The following is a 21,958-nucleotide window of genomic DNA, read 5'->3' on the forward strand; positions in this document are numbered from 1 at the left end:
ATCATTTTAAAGATTAGAGACATTGTAGAGATGCTATTGGATAGTTAAGCAATTTAATCTCAACAGATAGTCTTGTACTATTTAAAACAAATTGGATAATATCTGTAATTATCAATGGAACCTATGGATATGCTTTAAAATGCAGGGTATTATTCTAATTATTATGTTCTAAGGAATATCTATTATACTAAATGGTTTTTTTTAGTAGACTAACTTTTCTGTGTTTTATTCATGCAGAATAATTAGAATAAATAATTTCTTTTAGATTAGATCTCAGCCTGGTGGTAGTTTTATGGTGGTCTATTAATAAAAAGCAAAACATGGCAACTCGAATTTTAATTTTGGTTTTTCCAATGAATTTTATAAACTGGAAAAAATTTTAGGGGGATAAAAAAAAGTTATTTTCAAAGATTTTTTCAAAACTAATTTGTATTATTGTATTTAAGAGCCTTTATATGTTTATTATTATTATTTTGAAATTTCAATTATTTGGAACTGTTTAGTTTTGAATCATTTAATTTTAAAAATTTGTAAAATATCACACCCGTACTATAGAATCAAAATTTAATTAATGAGTAACCAATGATAACGTTCAGGAGACATTAAAATAGTTTATTTTCATGGAAGAAATAAAAATACAAACTGAAATTTTAAAAAATACATGAACAGTCAATTAGTTTATTTTGTCTTTAGAAACGTGAAACAATTGAAGTTAAATAAAAGTGTTTCGTAGAAATAAATTAAATGTGAATGTTTTAAGTCAAAAGCTTTCATTTACTCAAGTGTTTTAGTAAATAATATATTAGAAATCTATTGATTCAAAACATTAAATCCTACTTTCAATAGCTCATTTAATCTCGAACGCATATATCACAATTTTTCCCTCATTAGATAGAAAGTGAAAGTTAAATGAGACGGTAAAAGTTACTTCCTTACTTTGATTGCTTTACTTAAGAAATCTAAAAATAGAACAGACAGACAGCAGCAACTTGTAAATATAAATCTTTTAAATCACCTTCATTTCAAGAATACTAAACATTTAGCTATTGTTTTGTTTATATATTTTTATCTCAGGACAAAGCTGCATCTAAATAGTGAAAAGGTAGAAACAGTAAAAATAAAATAACTTTTATTGAAATATATATACTTATCAAAAGAAGTGCTTGTCTGCGATGTCCAGACTTATTTATTACACGGTCTTTAACCTTTGACCATAGATATTCGTATGGTCAATGCATTAAAAGTGGTGATTACAGCGCACTTTTAATTTCTAAAAGTCAACAAAAGCCATGCCCACATATATTGATCAAGATTCGGTAACTTAATATTATATGATTAAAACGGTAATGCATAAATAAAGTTAGATTAAACACATTTGATTAAATAATTATAATTGTTTCTCAAAGACAAATTCTTAAGATCTTCTTAAATTTGTTAGAATTTTTTATCCACCTTATAATAACGCTAACAAAGATGAACAATCTTTATATTCTTACGAATCTGAAATATTCCTTCCCAGTATACTTAATCACATAGCAAGTAAGAAAGATTTAGAAAGATTTATAGACATTTTAATGACTCGCAAATCAATGACTTAGGCATTGGCGACAACTTGGCATCGAATTTGGTGACAAAAACGAAGGTTATAGAAAATATATGATTTAAGGTGATATCTCTGTTGGGACTCCCTCTTTGAAGTAAGTTTCGGAACGAACTCTATAGGTATTATCTGAGCTATTGAGCTGTGCTGTTATTTAATTAACTATTTAGTGTTTACTTGTGTGTTGTCGATTTGAGCAAGCTCTATCTTGTGTAAACTTTGACTAAGTTTTAATACATGTGTTTCATGTTCTCTTAATAAAACTTCGCTGCTATCGAAATTTTTCAATTTCTCATCGTACATCAAATGAATTTTCTTAACAATATAAATGATGGACTATAAAATCTATGAAAAATATTTTATTAAATATGCTAAATAGATATAATAGTTTTCATATTATAATAGATCAATCGTAACCAAATTTAAAACAAATGATCACATTACTCTAATTAAAAAGAAATCGTTTTTTTTGTGGTATCCATTCATCGTAGAAAAATTTTTCGTTTTAATATACATAGACACAAATAAATTAATACAATTTCCTTACATATTCGAAAACTGTGCTGTGTGTTAAATGCGCTTATATAATAAGACAGTGCTTCACTAGTAATGAGAAATGCCCAAATTCAATCAAAGTTCTGGATCCACAAAATCCTGGTAGAATAGGTCAATAAAGGATAAGGACATTTCATATGGTTTGTAATTTATAAAAGATAAATTACAAATACAAAATAAATTACAAATACAAATAAAAATATACAAAATGCATTCACATAAAGATAAGCTTATATATTAATATCGACCTAACCTTCAAGTTTTTCAGTTGTAATCCCAAATAGTTATTTTAAATAATTCTGAATAATGAGAAATTCCGAAATGAGTAATTGATACATTGCATTTGATTTTCAAAATACTCATTTTAAATCAGTTTAGTTTAATTATATTAACGTCCTGTTGTAAAGCAACATTAGGGCTATTTTGAGACGGACCTCGTAATTTTGAACCGCAGTCAGATGACGAGGACGACACCTGAGCTGACACCCCCCTCTCCACACCACACCAAAGGGAGAACGTTTGGCATGACTGATTTAACGGGCAACAGACCTCCTAACACGACGTTTCTTCGGTGGAATCGGGTCTCGAACCTGAAACCCTATGACTCACAAGCCGAGACCTTACCACCAAGTCACCGCGGCCTCTATTTTAAATCAGAAAATCAACCTATGGAATCTAGAATCTAAAATTTTTTGGATGTTTCATTAGCAATGATTAATTTTGCGGCATTCGTCATAAAGATTTGTATAATTTTAAAGGGTTAAGATTATTATTTTTTTCTTTTCGTAGATGAGAATCTTAAAATCTTTGCGTCACTTCAAAACTTGACAGTAAAGTTGAATTTTAAAATGTTTCACACTTTTTATTCGAATTGCAAATGATTTGATTTCTTCGATAATTATTCTTAGTTTAAAACTCTCTTTTAGTAAATTTGGAAATATATTGTAATTTTGATCTATTCGCAGAAAATTAAAAGTATATTCAAATCGGATCCCCTACTACAAATGCACATTATAGAATTTTGAAGCCTCAAGTGAAAAGTCGCAAAATCGTTGAATTGTCAAATTCTGTTAATTATCTCCATAAATATGGAATTTAAATATTTTAAACTCTCTAATTTGAGCATCGAATGATCATTACAACCCTCATCTTTACAAATTTTCTAATACATGCAGAATCTTTTTAATTCCAATAGAATAAGCTATTCAAATATTTCAATTCAGAAAATATGTACTAAAAGTCATGCCTCTGGTCATGCTTATTAAAATCTTGTTATTCCATTCTTGTATTTAATGTATTCACATTTTCTCTGAAAAATTTTCAGTTACCATTGAAAAATTAAGAAGTTAGAGTTCATACTCTGTATAATCTTTTAATTTGAGTAAAAATCATTAAAATATCGAACATCCTAAGGCGCTATTAGGAATCGCTCAATTCGTCTAAATATTCTGAAAGGCATATTTATGAAATTGCTAATTAAATCTCCAATTTTTAATCATTTAAAATATTCGTAGATGTCTACAATGTGCCCCAAAGACTATCCTTCCTGCTAATGATGCAGTCGATATTGGAAATTGAAACTTCGGAAAATTGTTTTTTATTTATCATTCCCTGTTTCCGTTTCTATTAATTACACTTCAACTGGACAAAAGTATCGCCTTTATTTAAATCTAATGATTTATAAATGTTTTGAAACAAAATAAAAGGCTTGAAATCCATCCAAAACAAATTTTAAAAAATATTTGAACGAAATCTTAAAAATAAAATGTTTTTGAAAGAGAATAATGCATTGCATGTTATATTCAATTAAGAAATTTTAAACATTATTGACAATAAATATTATTGATATTATTGACAATAAATACCTTAATTAAAAGGAAAATTGGTATTTTAATAAATGATTTTATTGATAAATGGGTTGAGATGATTATAATAGTTACATTACTCATCGAGTGTCCACATTAATCTTGAAGCAATAATTCATTTATAAACTACTAGCCGCCTTTCGCGACCAGCCGGTTCGCCAATTTTAATGTTCGTTAAAATTTTAATAATTAAATATTTTATGCAATTTCTACTTTAATAGCTTCTTCATCAAAATATTTAAAAACTTCAAATTTTGATTATCATATAATTCATTCATAATATTATAAATGCCTTCAGTCATAACGTAATATGTATCTCTCTCATTTTCTGTTAGCACCCGTAGAATTTATGCTTTAAATTAAAGTGGAAAGAATTTATCTTCAATTAATATAATAATATTTTTTACTGAAACAAAGCATTTTTTTTATAATCTGATTACTGAAAATAGAGTCACTCAGCGTTTAAACTTTATGGGCACTAAAGAATATCTTTTTAAATTTATGTAATATCTCAAGAGTTGGTCAACAAAATTTTCTTAGATTCATTATGAGCAGATCGATTCATTAACAATGTTTAAATTTAAATGCATCAAACACTAAGAAAATAAAACGAATCGTTTAAAATAAACGGTTGAAAACAGGTTTTAAAAAAACTACTTAAAAAACGATGTACTTGAAACTATAAGCATATACAAAAAATATATAACTAACATAAATACAATTTACTTACAAAAGCATGCAACTAACCCAAAAATAATTTAAATCATCCATTGATAACGTTGTCATGGCAACAATCAAAACAGAATGCGCATGCGTGAATTTTCTTCGCCGGTTACGTAACGCAAATACGTGATTTTTTCTACGCCAGTTGGGGTAACGCTATGCGGATTAGAAATTTTTAATTTCCTTTATTCTGTTTTATTTTAATTCAAAAGTACTTCAGAATGAATTTGAAAGATTGATTCATTAACAATGTTTAATTTTAAATGCATCAAACATTAAGAAAATAAACAGAACCGATTGAAATAATCCGCCGAAAAATTTTAACCCTAGCCTCATTACTGTTGGGAGAAAAAAAAAAACTGAAGCCTTTCTCGTTTGGCGCTGGGGATAAAGGAAGATTTTTTTGGCGGAAAAGTTGGCGGTGGGGAAAATGGAAGATTTTTTTGGCGGGAAAGTTAGTTTTTAATTAATAATTAAAATTCTAATTAAAAATTCGAAAAAAGAAACCCCAGGTGCACATTCCCAACCTCCAAGGTATACATGTACCAAATTTGGTAGCTGTATGTAAAACGGTCTGGCCTGTAGAGCGCCAACACACACACACATTGAGCTTTATTATAAGTATAGATTACAGCCCGTAGCACAATATTGTAGATATTGTATAATATTATTCATTATTAAACATATTATACAAAATTGCAAATATTGTTTTATATCATAAAATATTGTACAGCGTATGTGAGCTACTAGGGAGATATGTATATAATTCCAGTAAGAAAAATGCTCTAAATAGCTCAAAGGAGTATATTTTATGCAGTTTGATTGAGAAAAAATATTGCTGAAAAATTACGTAATCTAAATTTTATACAGTTCCCTGATCCTATTATCCGCAATATATTGATATATTCTTGACGATTTAACATGCTAAACAAAAAATAAATTTCTAATAAAACTTTGGAATTTATTGTTTTAGACCAATTAAAAATTTTAAAAAAAAACAAGAAGAACATTATTATATCTTCAGAAAAAGACATTTTCTGTATTGGTTACAATCTTCTGCAATAATTTTTTTAAAAATAATTATAGTTTTAATAAATAGTTTAAAAAATAATATAGTTTTAATAAATAGTTTAAAAAATATTATAGTTTTAATAAATAGTTTAAAAAATAATATAATTTTAATATTTTTATTAAAATTATAAAAAATGAACGTAATGTTTTTATTCAAATTGAACTACAAATTATTATTAAAATTGAATTGTTGAAATAAATGAAACTATCGTCTTGAATTACCGAAATTACCCTCAAAAACCTTTATAATCCTCTACCTCAATAATCCTCAATTGGATTACCAGATTAATCCTCTTTTATGATAAGACATAAAAAAGGATTTATCATTTAATATGGTTTAGGCAATTTTGAGCAATCATATACTTATTATTTAACGGAGATAAAACGTATTTCATTCTTACAAAGTTAAAATTAAGAAATATTGGTTAAATGGAAATAAATGTAAGAAATTAATGTTATATATTTTATTGTGCTACAAATGTATTACGAATTTCTTCCATTATTTGGGAGGAAATAAAGAATAAATGATATAATGTATTATTATAAGAATTTAAAAATTTATTTCATCTTTTATTTAATGTGTTTAAAGATTTGGATACTCCAATTTTAGTAACCGGGTTGCTCTTAATTGAGCTTATGATATATTTTTGTGCTATTTTTTTATCATTAAATATATTTCTTCAGTAGATAATTATGCTGTTTTGAAGATAAAATACAAAATCCTTTTCTATATTTTTTATTAAAATTATTTCTTCGTCTATGTGCAAGTTCGGTTGGTCTAAATTTGCAAAATTTAAATGAATAATTTGACCGAATATAAGTCACTAATGTTTCAAGTCGATAACCATTTTGCAATTACAACCAGTTTTCATATTGATTTGCCTTCATGATATTTTGATTAATTCACTCCAGTGGAGATCAGCTTTGTTGGCAACTGTTTTAACTTTGTAAAATTTATTTATTAGAAATCATATTGTTCGCGCAACACATATCATGGTTTAAGTTTTCATCATTCCTCCAAAATTCGAAATTTCATTTTCTATAGTATTCTCTTTCCACTTTCTAAAATTTACCTTTTTATACATTTTCCATCACTTTCTTCATGTATCAAATCAAATTTGTTCCGAAAAGAAATTTCATCAAATATTTGCTATTGTTTCAGACAACAATGAAGAGCCCTCAAGTTATTTAATACATAGAACCCTCATCATTTTGTTCTTTGCCTTCTATTTTCCCCCGGTCTCTTAACATGTTTAAGTATTAAATTCTGGTCGAAATAAAGCAATTTTTCCTTTCGGTCTCCATTAGAACGAGCTCTTACGCAGATGAAAGTATTTCTCATCGCTTTGTTTTCCTCCTTCCAAATCCTTCAGAGAACGTTTTCTGTCATCATGAAAGAAGTTCCCGAACGCTCTTCTGAATATGGATTTTCGTTTTGTGTGGATTCTATCCCACTCACGTACCAAACATTCTCGTTTTTATGTTACAACGTTACCATTTCTGCTTTTGTTGGTACTTGGAAAAATATTCTCCAAGTTACTTTATTGTGTCATAAAAATTTTGTAAGATTTATTTTGGAAATATTTGGTTGATTTCCAAAATATAAAATGTATTGTGTGTTTGTAATCAAATATTTGAACTTGTGAGATTTATTTATGGATTACCAGAAATCTTGCCATTTATTTATCAAAATTACCTGTCATTCTTTTTTTTTTCAACCCCTATTTCCGAATTCAATATTTTCGATTTGTTTGCTTTTCCTTTTTAATTTTTAAAATTTTCATTCTTATAATTTTCTTATTCTTCTTTACCACCTTTCATACATCAAATCAAATTTGTTGCAAAAAGAAATTTCATCAAATATTTGCTGTCACGGTCAACAATGAAAAACCCTTAAATTGTTTAATACTCAGATTTCACATTATCTTGTGCTTTTCTTTCCATTTTTCCTTCTATTTCTTAGCATGTTTATGTATTAAATTCTGATCGATATAAAGCAATATTTCTTTCCCGAAATTGCATTGAAAAGAAAGGATATATGTATTTTCCATCACTTTGTTTTGCTCCCTCCAAATCCATCAGAGTATGGTTCTCTGATAATAAAAGAATATTTGAATGCTTTTCTGAATAGGGATTTTACTTTTGTGTGGATTCCACTCCACTTGCGTGCCATCATTTAGGTTTTCATACAACGACTTTGCCATTTTTATTTCATTTTTTTTTTTTTTTTGCTGTTGTTGTTGTTTTGTATAAATTTTTAAGTTCTTATTATCTATCTTATAAATGTTTTGATATTATTATTGCCCGGAATTTTAATTTAATATAAACAGGATTATGATTTTTTTTTAATGTGGGTAATTTTTTTTTTTTGCAAATATCTTCGGGATTGACTTCTTAAAAAATATATTTTTTTAATAATAAAGAGCGACCTTTAAAATAACTTTTGCTGTTTAGATATTTACAATTAAAACTAATGTAAAAAAGGAAAATAATATTCATATACTGGATGTTGAATACATGGAAAAATGAATACAAAAAAAATCATAATAAATAGAATATAGCAAATTTCGCTGAGAAGATATTTTTTTTTCTTTCGTGATCTATCATTAAGGATTATAAATTTTATTAGTAGTATAATCTTGTGTTATAAGCGGTAATTTTACAAGCAGCATAACAAGAAATGGGTTAAACTTACTAGTTGTCTTTTACTGAAGAAAAAAATGACTGATCAACAAAATGGGTCAATTCAAAGTGATTAAAGACCTAAATAAATAGAAATTAAATCAATCTCCACAAAGAGGCAAACGATTTTGATTTTTAAAGCCACCAAATACTGTATGTGAATATATCTTCCGCTATATTAATTAAGCAATTATGTTTTTTTAATATTAATTTGATTTTATTTCTTTAAATGATGCCCCCACCAAAAAAAAAGGGGGGGGGAGGTTCAAATAAGCAGAAGTGGCTATACAATAGGCACTAATAACTTTTACAGATATTCAAATCTCGAATTAAAAAATACTTATAATTAAGAATATTTTAATGATCAAATTAGACAAAATATGTTATTGAAGCAAAATGTTTGTACCTGTTACATCTGCTCTCAAACATTGGTGTTTTTTTTTTGCTTCTGTTGTAACGTCTGCTATGTCTGCTTTTTCATTGTTGTATGTTGTCATAAAATGATATATAGTCATTAGTTGTGTTAGCTATTAAATTCAAATTTTTAATATTTCTCTGTATGTACTTTTTTCACAAGAATGGAATACCGACGATTGTCACTGTAATAGCAAAATAATTTTCTATAGAAACATTTGTAGCAATTAATTTTTTTAATTAAATTTGATAGGCCATCGTTTAATTTAACAGTGATTATATGTTTTTTTGACCGATTCATTTCAGGATATCCTTAAAATATATCTTCAACAGATGATTTTATGAGAACTAATTTTTTTCCCCTTAAAGAGCTAAATTGGTAATTTACAAAAATCAGTAATTTAAATTTAAAGTCTCAGTAATTTAAATTTATCAAATTCCAGCCACAAATTACCTTGAGAATTGATAATAATTTATCAATAAGTTTCTGTTATTTTAAGATTTTATGAATTGTTATATTGATTCTATCATTACTTTTTTCACATTGTATTTCGTATTCTTTGATTTTTTTTCGTGTTTAATCGGCTAATTTATTCCTTTTTTCATTTAAAAAATAACAATACCCAACACATTTCATCATATATTTTATTCATATATATACATTTAAATTCATTCTAAAGCTTTTAAAGGAAAGAAAATTGTTTTATTTTAAATTTTGGATATTATATTCAGGAATAAAATTTACATTCTACATAAACATAAGTTTTAAATGCTGGAGATTGATATTTCAGCATGTTGGATAAAATATAGTTCAGTGTTTTTAAAAGATATTCATTCGCATAATTGAATCTCTTTGAGGAATAAAGAAATTCAATCTCTTGACATTCATCAATTGTCAAAGCGAAACTATAAATTCTTCTGAAAAGCGGTTTATCTTAAAATTCTGCATTATAATTTTCTAAATTATTTCTGTTGAAAGTCAATTATCGTTTCTCTTGAATTTCTCTAGAGAAGAAAAAAAAGTAGAAAGAGGGTTTGCTAGGAATTATAATTAATGAAATTAATTCATAAATTGTATTAATTTGGAATTGCCTCTTTCAGTCTAATAGTTTTAAAAATGTCAGACGATATTTTCATATTCCTTGAAATCTCGTTAAATATTTTAAGAATGACATAAATATTATAAAAGAAGAATTCATTTTAAACATTATACAATAATTTTCCTTAAAATGTTTATTTTAATCTGTTTCCGAGAATTTCTTTGCGATTATTTTCTCCTTGTAAATTTGCTTTCATTTAAGGCAATAAATATAGTATTAGTTCCAAAAGCAAATTTTTGGAATTAAGTCTTACTGTCTGTCTGTAAACACAATAATTCAAAAATACACGAGTGCAATAACTACTGGTTTGTCGTATCAACACCAAAGTTATAGATTTCTATCAAAATTTGCGCGAAGTCAATTGAAGGACAGTCTGTCTATTCATATTCATGTAAACGGAATGACTCAAAAAATATCTATTTGGATGCAAAAATTTTTATGTGGTTTTGTGATCAAAATTGTAAATGTGAAGCAGATTTTGGATCCAACTAGTAAAAGTAGTAGTCCAAGTTATATATTCAGCTTCCTTCATTTTACTACACAGAACTCCCACAGGTGGGCACCTCGTCATTGAGGATGAGAATCTTCCGGTATGGTGGTTGGTTCTCGCCACCGTAGTGGGTACAGTAAAAAGTGGGTGTCGGCTCCTCCTATCGATGACGGGATATACTTCATTAGGAAACGGTTGTTCCGTGGCCAGTGGACACGGAAAAGTGGGTGTCGGCCTTGGGACATAACTACAGTTCCCGCCAGTGTTGCTGTTGTGGCGGCTCAGATTTTTCCGTGTGCTTTCGAACGGGTCGGAGTAGCCGGTTTAAGGTTACTACGAAAAACAAAATGCGCCATATGTTTTCATATCATTTTCAGTTATTTGATTTTACTGTAAAGCATACGATGTTAAAAGGAAGAAAAATACAGAAAGTATTGTTGAAAGACCTTTTTTTTTCTTGTCTGATATGTAATTTATAGCAAAATTTTAATTAAAAATAGACGAAATAAGTCTCAAATAATATCGTATATTGTATCTGATTAGAGAATCTAACATTTTTTTTTAATTTTTAGAATTGTTCCTAATAAATTTATTTATTGCATAGCAGGACCATATGGTACATCAATTTAAGATTTTTTTTTTTTTTGCGGGACATATGTTCCCAAAGAATATCTCTTGAAAATTAAAGTTTTCTTTTCTCTGTATTGTTAGTAGAGAAAAGTAAAAAAAAAAAGTAATCTATTTCATGAAAGGAGAGAACGTATTCCTTTGATTCTTATTCTGCAAACAAATTGGTTTTGAGAAAATCACAGATCAAATAAGTTGGGCAACAAAAGAAAGAAAGAAAGAAACTTGATCTTTTTTTAGAAATTCTTGTGAACAAGACTTTCTCCCTCGAATTCAAAGAATTCCCATTTCTTAAGATTAAAAAACTATATATAATAATACAAGTAAAAAAAAACTTTTTGAAGCAAAGTCAAGTTTTTACAATCACAGTTTCGAATCAATCCCGCCTCTTTTAAGAGAGTCGTCGGAATATCAGTAATTAAAGATTTGTTATCAAGAAGGAAGAGTTGAAATGTTTTCGATTTTTTTTTTACCCCGCTCTTTTCGAACAAAACTAATCTCGCTTTCTGTCTAAATTAAAATCCCAGGCCACTGTTAATCATGCACTGTGTACTGCGACTTTTAATCATCGCGAGCATTGGGAATTCTAATTAGTGGCTGATACGCTCGAAAATTAAACATTTCGGTAGATAATTTATTTGGATTTAAACATGAAATTCGAATTAAATGAAAGTATATCCATATTCATGAAAAAATAAAATATAGCTTTTAAATAATTAATCTTTAAGTATTTTATACGAAAATAACGTTTACATGTTGTCATCAAGGACTGAGTGGTGACTTCCATGTTTCATATATGAAAACAATTAATCCAAAGCCAATTACCGTTTTGTGTGAAGGGTAATTTAAATCTCCGGAACAAATTTTAAAAACAATAATTAATAAGAATAGAAAGATGAGGCTTGCATACAAAAAACACGATAAATGGAACTTTTTAACTCGTTGCACTCGAAAAAGTAATTCGATGCATAATTATTACCTAATACAAATACTTATTTATTGCTCCAAAAAATAAATATATATATATAATTGTTTTAAGTTGAATTCTCCTGTTAAATTAATTTGCATCTTCTTACTAATCTGCAGGTATTTTTAACAATCAAAATTAAATAAATAAATAGAACGTCAAAATGATGCACCGTCTTGAATGGTGAGTGAGAGGCAGCAGTGAGTGCAAAAGGCTAATATCAAAACCAGGAGTATTGATTGCAAAATTTATGAACTACTGTATCGGGCATTATTGCAATGGATAAAGGAATGTATCATGCCTCTAACCTCTCCGAGTTGTTCAGGCATCACTGCTGAAAGGAAAGGAAATGAAGTGAAACGAGAGTAGCGGTTACACGAGAGTTGGTGGCTGACTCTGGTAAATGTATGCGTTTGTAGGAGCTGTGATGGAAACTCTGAAAAAACATGTGCATAATTAATTTTAATCAAAAATTAATTATGCACATGTAAATAGCCATCGATTATTTAATCCATAAGATATAATCATAATAATCCATCTATAATAAACTTTTTTTGCCAAATAAAGTGTCATCAGTAGTGTCAAAGCACCCTTTTCCTTGACACACTTATGACGCATTATGACCCATATTTCCACTATTATCGGAAATATGTGGTTTATTATAGAATTAGACAATACGAAATGAAACATCTTTAAAAAAATATTGTTACGAATCTATAATGCTGCTTCCCAGCATAGTTGGTTCCACCATCGGAAAGAATGCTTTACAGTCATCGGTATTGGGTGGAGTCCGGTGTCGCGTCGGAGGGTCCCGGAGCTTGGCGACGAATTTGGCGACTTTGGCTCCAAAATAGATTATACCCGAAACATCGACAATTTTCCCGATCCGTCCATTAGGAACGGAGATACGCCTTGAACGTTCCTGATTGGTAGAGAGGCGTCTAGCCCCGCCTCCTGAGACCTATAAAAGGAAGCGGCCGCAGCTGCTAGGGCAGAGTAGTCGGAATCGACAGAAAGAACTGGCCTTCCAGAGATAAGCGGAGCAGCGACGGAGTGAAGCTAGTGCTGAACTAAGCTGTGTTCTACTGTCTGTAGTAGAGTTTTGTATGCTGCACGTCTCGGCTGAAGATAATCGTCTTCTGTGCTGTATATAGTTGTCGTCTTTGTGCTGTCCTGTGTGTCTTCGTATAATAAACGTTGTTGTCTTATTTTCTACTGCCGCCTGGTGATTGAGCGTTCTTCACACCTTATAACTTCCACTATCCAAACGAACCCCGGAAATTTCGTAACAATATTTATTGGGTCTTTCTCTTTTCTGGAATACTTTTGTCAATAAACAGCATATCTGGTTCTCATTTTCTGTCATAACATAAGAAAAGATTTACAGTTCTGCGATGGACTTCATTCCTTGTCTAACAGCTAAGTTTCCAAATGAAGAATGACATGATGAACATTTATCAGACGTCATTCTGCCCAGTTTCCTATCGTACGTATTTCTACCGATGGCTTAAGTTGTAAATTAAACTATCAATAAATTCTGCTTATGTGCTATAAATAACCCATTTGTCTCGGTATTGTAATCTCTATCAAACAATGTGTATTTTTCTATGTAAAAGTGAATCAAATTAAATCCATTGCGGAATAAATAATTTACATTTCAATAAATAATTTTGAAAAAAATTCAGCTTAAAAATTCCTTAAATAATTTTCACGAAAAAAAAATCAATTTAGTTGCATACTGCCAATAAATTCTACCTCTATAACAAATATAACCAAATTGGCTCTATATTGCAATCTGTGTCAAAAAATATGTAAAAGTGAATGAAATTAGACAATTATATTTCAATAAACGTTTCTGAAAAAATTCACCCTAAAATTCCCCAGTGTAATTATCAAGAAATGAGCTATATCTGAGTCAATGCGTATTTTTTTTAGTTTAAATTACATAACATCATATAATATATATATATATATATATATATATATAATACGTAACATTTAAATTACAACTGGAGTAAAATAGTGATATAATTTTAATTTATTTACATAAATACCATAATAGAATATGGTTTATAGAAATAGAACAATATACGAATGTTTGTTTTATTTGTGAATTTAATAGTGTTACGGATTTACTCTCCCATCGGGGTTCTTATTAAAATTTGATTGTCGATGCAAAAATAAACAGTCCTTTATTGACAGACGACGACTTCTATTTGAGACGAAGACACTAATACAAGGACGACGAATATACAGACTACAAATACACAGCCGAGACCAACCCAGAAAACGCGCAGCAGCACACTATAACAAACAGTAGTCCACAGGTAGTAATCGGTAGCAAATAGCAACCACAGGACACAAAGCGGCCAGTCAGAATTCAGCAGAAGTAGGGAATTCACGTAGCTTCACTCTACGGCCTCTTCAAACGTTTGCAAATCTCCTCGCTTTAGCTGTATCCAGCTGACGACACACTACTACACAAATGGCTACTCGACGCTGCTTCCACAATATGCACCAGGACTCGGCAAACAGCTTAGTTCAGCAATAGCTTGGGCTCCACACAATGCTGGACTTCGCTGGATAGTTCCACCGTTGCTTCGTTATCCTCTCGACGACTCGTTGTTTGTATCCGACTCCGACTACGGACACAATTCCTTGCAGCTCGAGGCTGCCGGCTTTATATAGTTCCCGGGATGCGGGCTGAGAAAGTTCTCGGACCAATCAAGCGTATCTCGGTTCCTATTGGATAGATCGATAAAATTCATGAAATTTCCAGCATTATCTATTTTGTCGCTAAAGTTGCCAAATTCGTCGCCAAATGTTCGCAAAGCTCTGAGATTACTGATGCGGCAACCGATCAGCATACACAGGGCTTTTAATACGGCACTCCACCCCAACACCGTGCACGAAGCACATCGTTGGCTGATCGTAAAACGGTATTTCCAGTGATTCAACTTGTGGGTTAGTGCTGGTTTCAATTACCTAACCTACAAATTTGCCTGCCTAATTTAAAATATGCTAGAGCTAAGAAAACAAGGTTTAAGTTAGAGAAAATTTAATTACAACATATTTACAAGACTTTGTACAATTGCAAGATTGGTGAAACACGCTTAAAGATTAAGTCAGAATCTTTCCGGTCGCGGCAGTGTTTGTTTTTCTTTTATTCTTGCTTCGCTGGCTTAAAAATAGACTGAAGGAGTCGTTGATTTGCATACTTGCCGAGATCAAAAATAACCACAAAGCGGCACTGTCAATTTGATTTGAACCTCGTGGCAAATGTCAGTTTTAGTTTCACTTTGTAGTACCGCTAGTAGGATTGCAATACCGGTATACCGGGATACCGAATACCGGTATTTTGAGCCATTTTACAATTTTTAATACCGGTATTCACAAGTTTAAATACCGGTTTTTCGGTATTTACTAGAAATTTTTAAAATTGTCTCCAGGGATCGCCAACATAGCAAAATAGTATGCATTTTTGTTTTTATGCCTTCTTAACGGGCGAAATTAATTAGCTAATTAATGGCTTAATTAATTGCTTAAATTTAAATTAGCGAAACATGGATTATCCCTGAAAGAAGATATTGTATCCGTAACGACTGACGGAGCAACAGTTATGAAAAAAGTTGGAAAGTTGATTGGTGCAAATCAGCAATTGTGCTATGCTCATGGAATTCAATTAGGAGTAATAGATATATTATACCAAAAAAATAAAGAACAGAAGAATCCAAATACTGTGGATATAGAAACTTCGGACTCCGACATTGAAGAGAGTAAGACTGAGAGTGATATTCACAATAAAGATAATGACAATGTAATTGTGGAAGAAGATATTGCTAATGAGGACGAAATATTAACCCATCAAGAATTGCTTCCTATAATTTATAAAGTTCGAAAAATTGTTAATATATTTAAACGTTCCCCTACAAAAATGCCATATTACAAAAATATATACTAATTGAAAATAAAACAGAATATATGTTAATAATAGATTTTAAGACACGTTGGAACAGTTTACTCCTAATGATGGAACGATTTTTGAAATTTAGAAATCCAATACAAAAAGCAATAATCGACTTAAGCATGTAAATTAAGTTTTCAGATAGTGAATTCGACTTAATATCCAGAACTATATCAGCTCTACTTCCAATAAAACTGACTATAGAGGCATTGTTAATTTTATTTTAATTTATTAACAGCTAATGCAACAATAAATTTCATGTTGCAATCATGAAAGAACAACACACATCACTATCTGAAGAATTATATATTACATTGATAAATCGCACAAAAGAAAGGCATACCGAAATAGAATATGTCTTATGGTATTTATATAGTTATAAGGATTTTAAAAATGAAAATGAAAAAGAAGAAAAGAAAATAATCAATTCAAATCTGATTAAGTTTAGAGTAAATTTTCTTACAATTTTTTACTCACAAACCTATCCACATTCAGAAGAATTCGGTTCAGTTATCAAAGATTATGATGACACTAATGTCGATAATGAAAATGAATTGTCTCTTGAACAAAAATTAGAATTAGCGATAAATAAAAAAAAAAATAAATGAACCAAAATACAATACAGAAATCAGCTATATCTAAAACAATCCGACGAAAAATTGATTTATTTGAAGATGAGGGATTTAGAGGTAAATACTTGGAGAAAGTATATCGCGTATTGCTAACAGTATCACCAACTAGCGTAGATGCCGAAAGAGCGTTTTCGACAGCAGGTCATTTTAACACAAAATTACTTTTCAGGCTTAACGACAGTACAATGGATGCATTATGTTTTTTAAGATCACATTTCAAAAATTTGTAATAGTACCACAGACTGAATAGTGATATTTACACTTTTTTTTGTGATTTAAATAAATAAGATGTTTCTTTACTTTTTTGTGATTCTTTATATACTGTTATAATTTATTTACAGATTATTTTTACTGATATTTACACTCTCTAATAAAACTGGCAAATAAAACAAAGAAACTCCTGTGTTTTCTTTCTTTTTCTAAAATTTCTAATACCGGTATTAAAACCGGTATCCTGGTATTAAGATCTAAAAAATACCGAATACCGGTGTTGAAATTGTGGCCCGATATTGCAATCCCTAACCGCTACAAACTAACCTTTCAAGGAAGCAACTTTACAGGCTTGTAACAATAGCTTCCTTTTGACTATCAAGCTCATCAACTGATTTATCTTGATTATTAAGTTATCAAGCGTTGGAAAGAAAATTTATTCGAATTAAGTATAATCTCGTATGTGAGTTTTAAATTATTTTAGTCAAAGAATTATTCCTATATTTAAGAAGGGTATTTACATAATTGATATAAATTCATTACATAAACGTTTGCTTCCCAGTTTCTAGACAAAAATGCATTAGGTAAATTGTTTAATTCATTAACACAATTGATTTCAATGTATTTTTTTACACAATAAAGAACACAGCACATTTCTCAATAATTTACATAGAAAAGTTGTCATGAATTTTCTTTCTTAAAAAAACGGTATTTCAAATTATTTCAATTCATTTCTTTCAAATGCTTCTTTCGACTTATGTGTATCATACATTTGATCACAATACAGAAGGAAATGTAAATTTTTGTTTATATGTATGATGACTGTCTCATGTCGTTTCCTTAAATACCTGAAGCAATGTCCATTTCGCGCCAAAAATTGCAAAGTAATTCGAAATCATTAATGTGTGCTCGATAGTCACTCACATGCTCTGATTGTGATATCCAAATTTTCTAAATTTATTCTTGAGGTTTTATTTCAATGGAATATGACTCAGTTTCTGTGTTAATGCCTCTTTTATTAGCGAAAATAAGAGAATAGGTGCTATAGATAGAGAAAGTTTCAGATGGTCGTGAAACAAACAAAACTAAAAGCTATCCTTCTGTATTTTCGAGATTTCTTTTTGTTTTTATATCATTACTTCCAAAAAAATATGTAATTAATTATGATCGATGTGGTAAATTTGAATAGCTCTGTGTTATATAACTACATGTTTTTGTCGACTAGTTGGCTTGCTGGAATTAATATATAGTTACTAAAACTTTCAATGAAATATTTTATGCAATTTTGTCTTTGGATTCTAATTTGGATAGATTTTAATTTGATTACAATTTTAATTTTGAAATAAAGGTTATTAAAATTAGAATTTGGTAAAGAAAATGGTTTGGGCTTCATTAAAACAAAAAAAAGAGAAATTAGCATAAAATATGCTTAAAACAACTTTAAAAATTATTTAAAAATAAAGTAATAAATAGCAGTGGAAATAAATTGGTATGACAGTGAAATTATTTCTTTGAGTTTTAAGATGATGTAATAATCATTTTTTGTTATATTATTTATGGTGAAAAAACAACAAAATGTCGCTTAGTTTTGGAGCGATTTAAGTTTTTAAAAAATTACTTCGAAGTGTATATGTTGGTGTCCAATGTGGTAGATCTGGATATTACATTTTGTTCTGTAGAACATCAACATATACATATATAAACATATACAAATTCTTGTTTATTACTATTACAGATTATTTAAGAAATGACTAGTCATTGAATAGTTCAAATAAAGGCTAGTTAATTTAAATATTGTTTTCGCGATAACCTCATTTTTTGGAATGTATTTTATTATTGTTGTTTTCAAATCTGACATTCTAAAAAAGAAATTTAATAAGCTGAAATCAAGATATAAAAAAGATTGCATCAGTTCCATACTTTAAATATTTAAAGGATTCTTATGAAATGCTCTGTTGGCAATTCAAATCATATATGTTTATCGATACTATTTTTATAAAAGTACCATTCTTTTTTTTTTACCAGAAACGTGTGTTTAAAAACATTATTATGCTCAAAATACTTGTAATCATAAAACAAATGTTATCTTAAAAAGCATGTTTAACCTCTTGGGTTGATAGATAAAAACAAATTGTGGATCAAAAAGATATTCGACTCCTTTATTTTAACATCATAATAATATATAGAATAAGTTATCATATTGTTTGAGTAATCGATTGATATGAATATATCAATGGATTAATCTAGAATGAATATATCAATCTAGGCAATAAGTTTTTGATATGAATATATCAATGTAGGCAATGAGTTTTTGATATGAATATATCAATGTAGGCAATAAGTTTTTGATATGAATATATCAATGTAGGCAATGAGTTTTTGATATGAATATATCAATGTAGGCAATGAGTTTTTGATATGAATATATCAATGTAGGCAATGAGTTTTTGATATGAATATATCAATTGATTAATCTAGAATGAATATATCAATTGATTAATCTAGAATGAATATATCAATTGATTAATCTAGAATGAATATATCAATAGATTAATCTAGAATGAATATATCAATCTGGGCAATGAGTTTTTGATATGAATATATCAATCGATTAATCTGGAATAAATATATCAATCGAGGCAATGAGTTTTGATATGAATATATCAATCGAGGCAATGAGTTTTGATATGAATATATCAATCGAGGCAATGAGTTTTGATATGAATATATCAACCGATTACATAATTGATTATTATGATCTATTTACATAATCAATTGACATGAATACATCAATCGATTATGTAAAATTTATAATTGAATTTTCTTGATTACATACCATATGATGGCTGACTTTTTATGACATTTATTTTTAGTTATAGTTCAATATTTAGAAAGAAAGAAAAAACTGTAGGGGGAAAAAGGACAAGAGAGATTTGCTCAGCGGGAGGAAAATTAAAAAGCGCCTCTTGCCAGCGTTCGCATAATTACGCGCTAACATTATTTAGTTATTTTTCTCATTAAAATCGAAGAACTAATCTTCTTCTCAAGTGTTTCAGGAAGCTGAGACAAAGTTTTCTCATAAGCAACGACCGCAATGCAAATTTATTTAACTTCCGCCAAGAAAAAGCTTCCACCCACAAAAACTTCACACTCTGAAGTTGAAGGAGCAATATATTATCGAAGAGGCAATGAGTTTTTCTTCCCGTGTAATTATGACTCTCTGAAAAGAAGATTTCTGGGGTTGAAAACAAGAAGGAATAACTTGTGAGTTTTAAAAAAAATAATAATCTCGCTCTCTAGATCAACAGAAATAAAAAAAATCTGGGAATGACATGTTTTTAATTTAAAGTAAAATTTTAAAAAAATATTTTAATGCAGATATCATTTTTTCGTAAGTTATGATGGATTTATTTAAATTAAAAGTTTGAGAGTTCAACAAAAAATAAATAGAAAAACGGATAATTCTTAAAGGTTTAGCGTAAATTCTAAAAACGAGTGAGTACATCAGACAAAAGAGTGTTAAGTTTCACATTTGATGATATTCCCTAAATCCTAGACTAAATTTTAAAAAAAATTAAAAAATTTCAATTTCTTCATATTTTTTATCAAAAGGATCTTGAAGCACCAATTAAAGCGAGCTTTCATTTCCTCATTTGAGTTAACATTTCATCACTTTGGTTGCGCAAGTATGTTTTTCATTTTTTTTTAATTTACTAGGAAATAATTTATTGATTTAAGGAAAACTATTTTTATCTATTTGTTGTTCGATGCCTCAGCCAGAGGGTTTTCTTTAATAAAAAGATCTACCTACATGCAAATATAATAAATATTTAAAAGAAATTAACAATTTACTAGAAGTACATACTATCCCATCTTATGAGTTTTGAAACGTTTCTGCACAATATCAAAATACAAATGTTTATAAAAAGATAAGAAATAATGAATTTCAGTTCACTTTTCATAGGGACGTTTCTTTGTCACCTGTAAGTTCAATTCTTTTGCTAAACATACAAATCTTCTTACATGTGTAGAAATATTGCTGCCAGCAGAAACTTAGTAAAAAATGTAATCATTTAATCGTATTATAAATCTTTTATCTCCTTGTAAAGAAACCATTAGTTAGTTTAATGGTGATAAGCCGCTTCAAATTAATTAAAAAATTAATTTGTCTTTGATATTTTGCGCAAGAAAAGGAACGTCAATATCTCTATATAGCATATCTGGGAAATTGAATGAAAACAAGGAAGGCAGTTTAAAATTAGCAGTATCTCCCCCTGGTTGGGAACTTCATAATTGAGGATGAGAAACTTCCGGTATGGTGGTTGGTTCTCGCCACCTGGTGGGTACTGAAAAAGGTGGGGGTCATCTACTTCCCTTTGATGGTGGGACATACTTACCCAGGGAAGGGTTGTACCGCGGCCGATGACGACCTTTAAGACTCAACCACAGTTCCCACCAGTGTGGCTGTTGCGGCGGTCCGGTCATTCAGATTTCTCCGTGTGCCTTCGGTCGGGTCGGAGTAGCCGGTTAAAGGTCACAGTTAGCAGTGCAATATTTCACATATAACTTATGAGCGTATTTTGTTTAGTTAAAGCACAAAAAGTAGGGCATTGACAATTGCAGTTTTAAACCAAACTAAAAGCTCCTTAATATTTCATCCACACTACTGAAATGATTTAAATTTCCGAAGTATGCAATAAACCCTCAACTATCTGATGTCTGATTAATTGGAAGGCAGATTATCCGAGATACTATCATCAAAAACATAAAAATTCATGATAATACCTCAATTTTTAAATAAAAGGCTGTTTTTAGGCTAACCGTAAAAAGACAAAGCTTTAATGTTTATTTAATAATAGTTCAGCCTTAAAACACGTTGAAGATTTCTTGAAAATTTTTAGAGCATTAAGAGTACAGAAACTGTGAGGAGAAATTAGTCCTGAGAAATATATACGAAAGGCTATCGATAAAATAAAGCCGACGAATTTACTGCTTTATTTTAAGCAGTAACCAGTATATACTCATTCAATTTCGCATATATATGAGGGTTTATACTGC

This window comes from Argiope bruennichi, chromosome 1, assembly GCF_947563725.1.
Source record: "Argiope bruennichi chromosome 1, qqArgBrue1.1, whole genome shotgun sequence".
Taxonomy (NCBI): domain Eukaryota; kingdom Metazoa; phylum Arthropoda; class Arachnida; order Araneae; family Araneidae; genus Argiope; species Argiope bruennichi.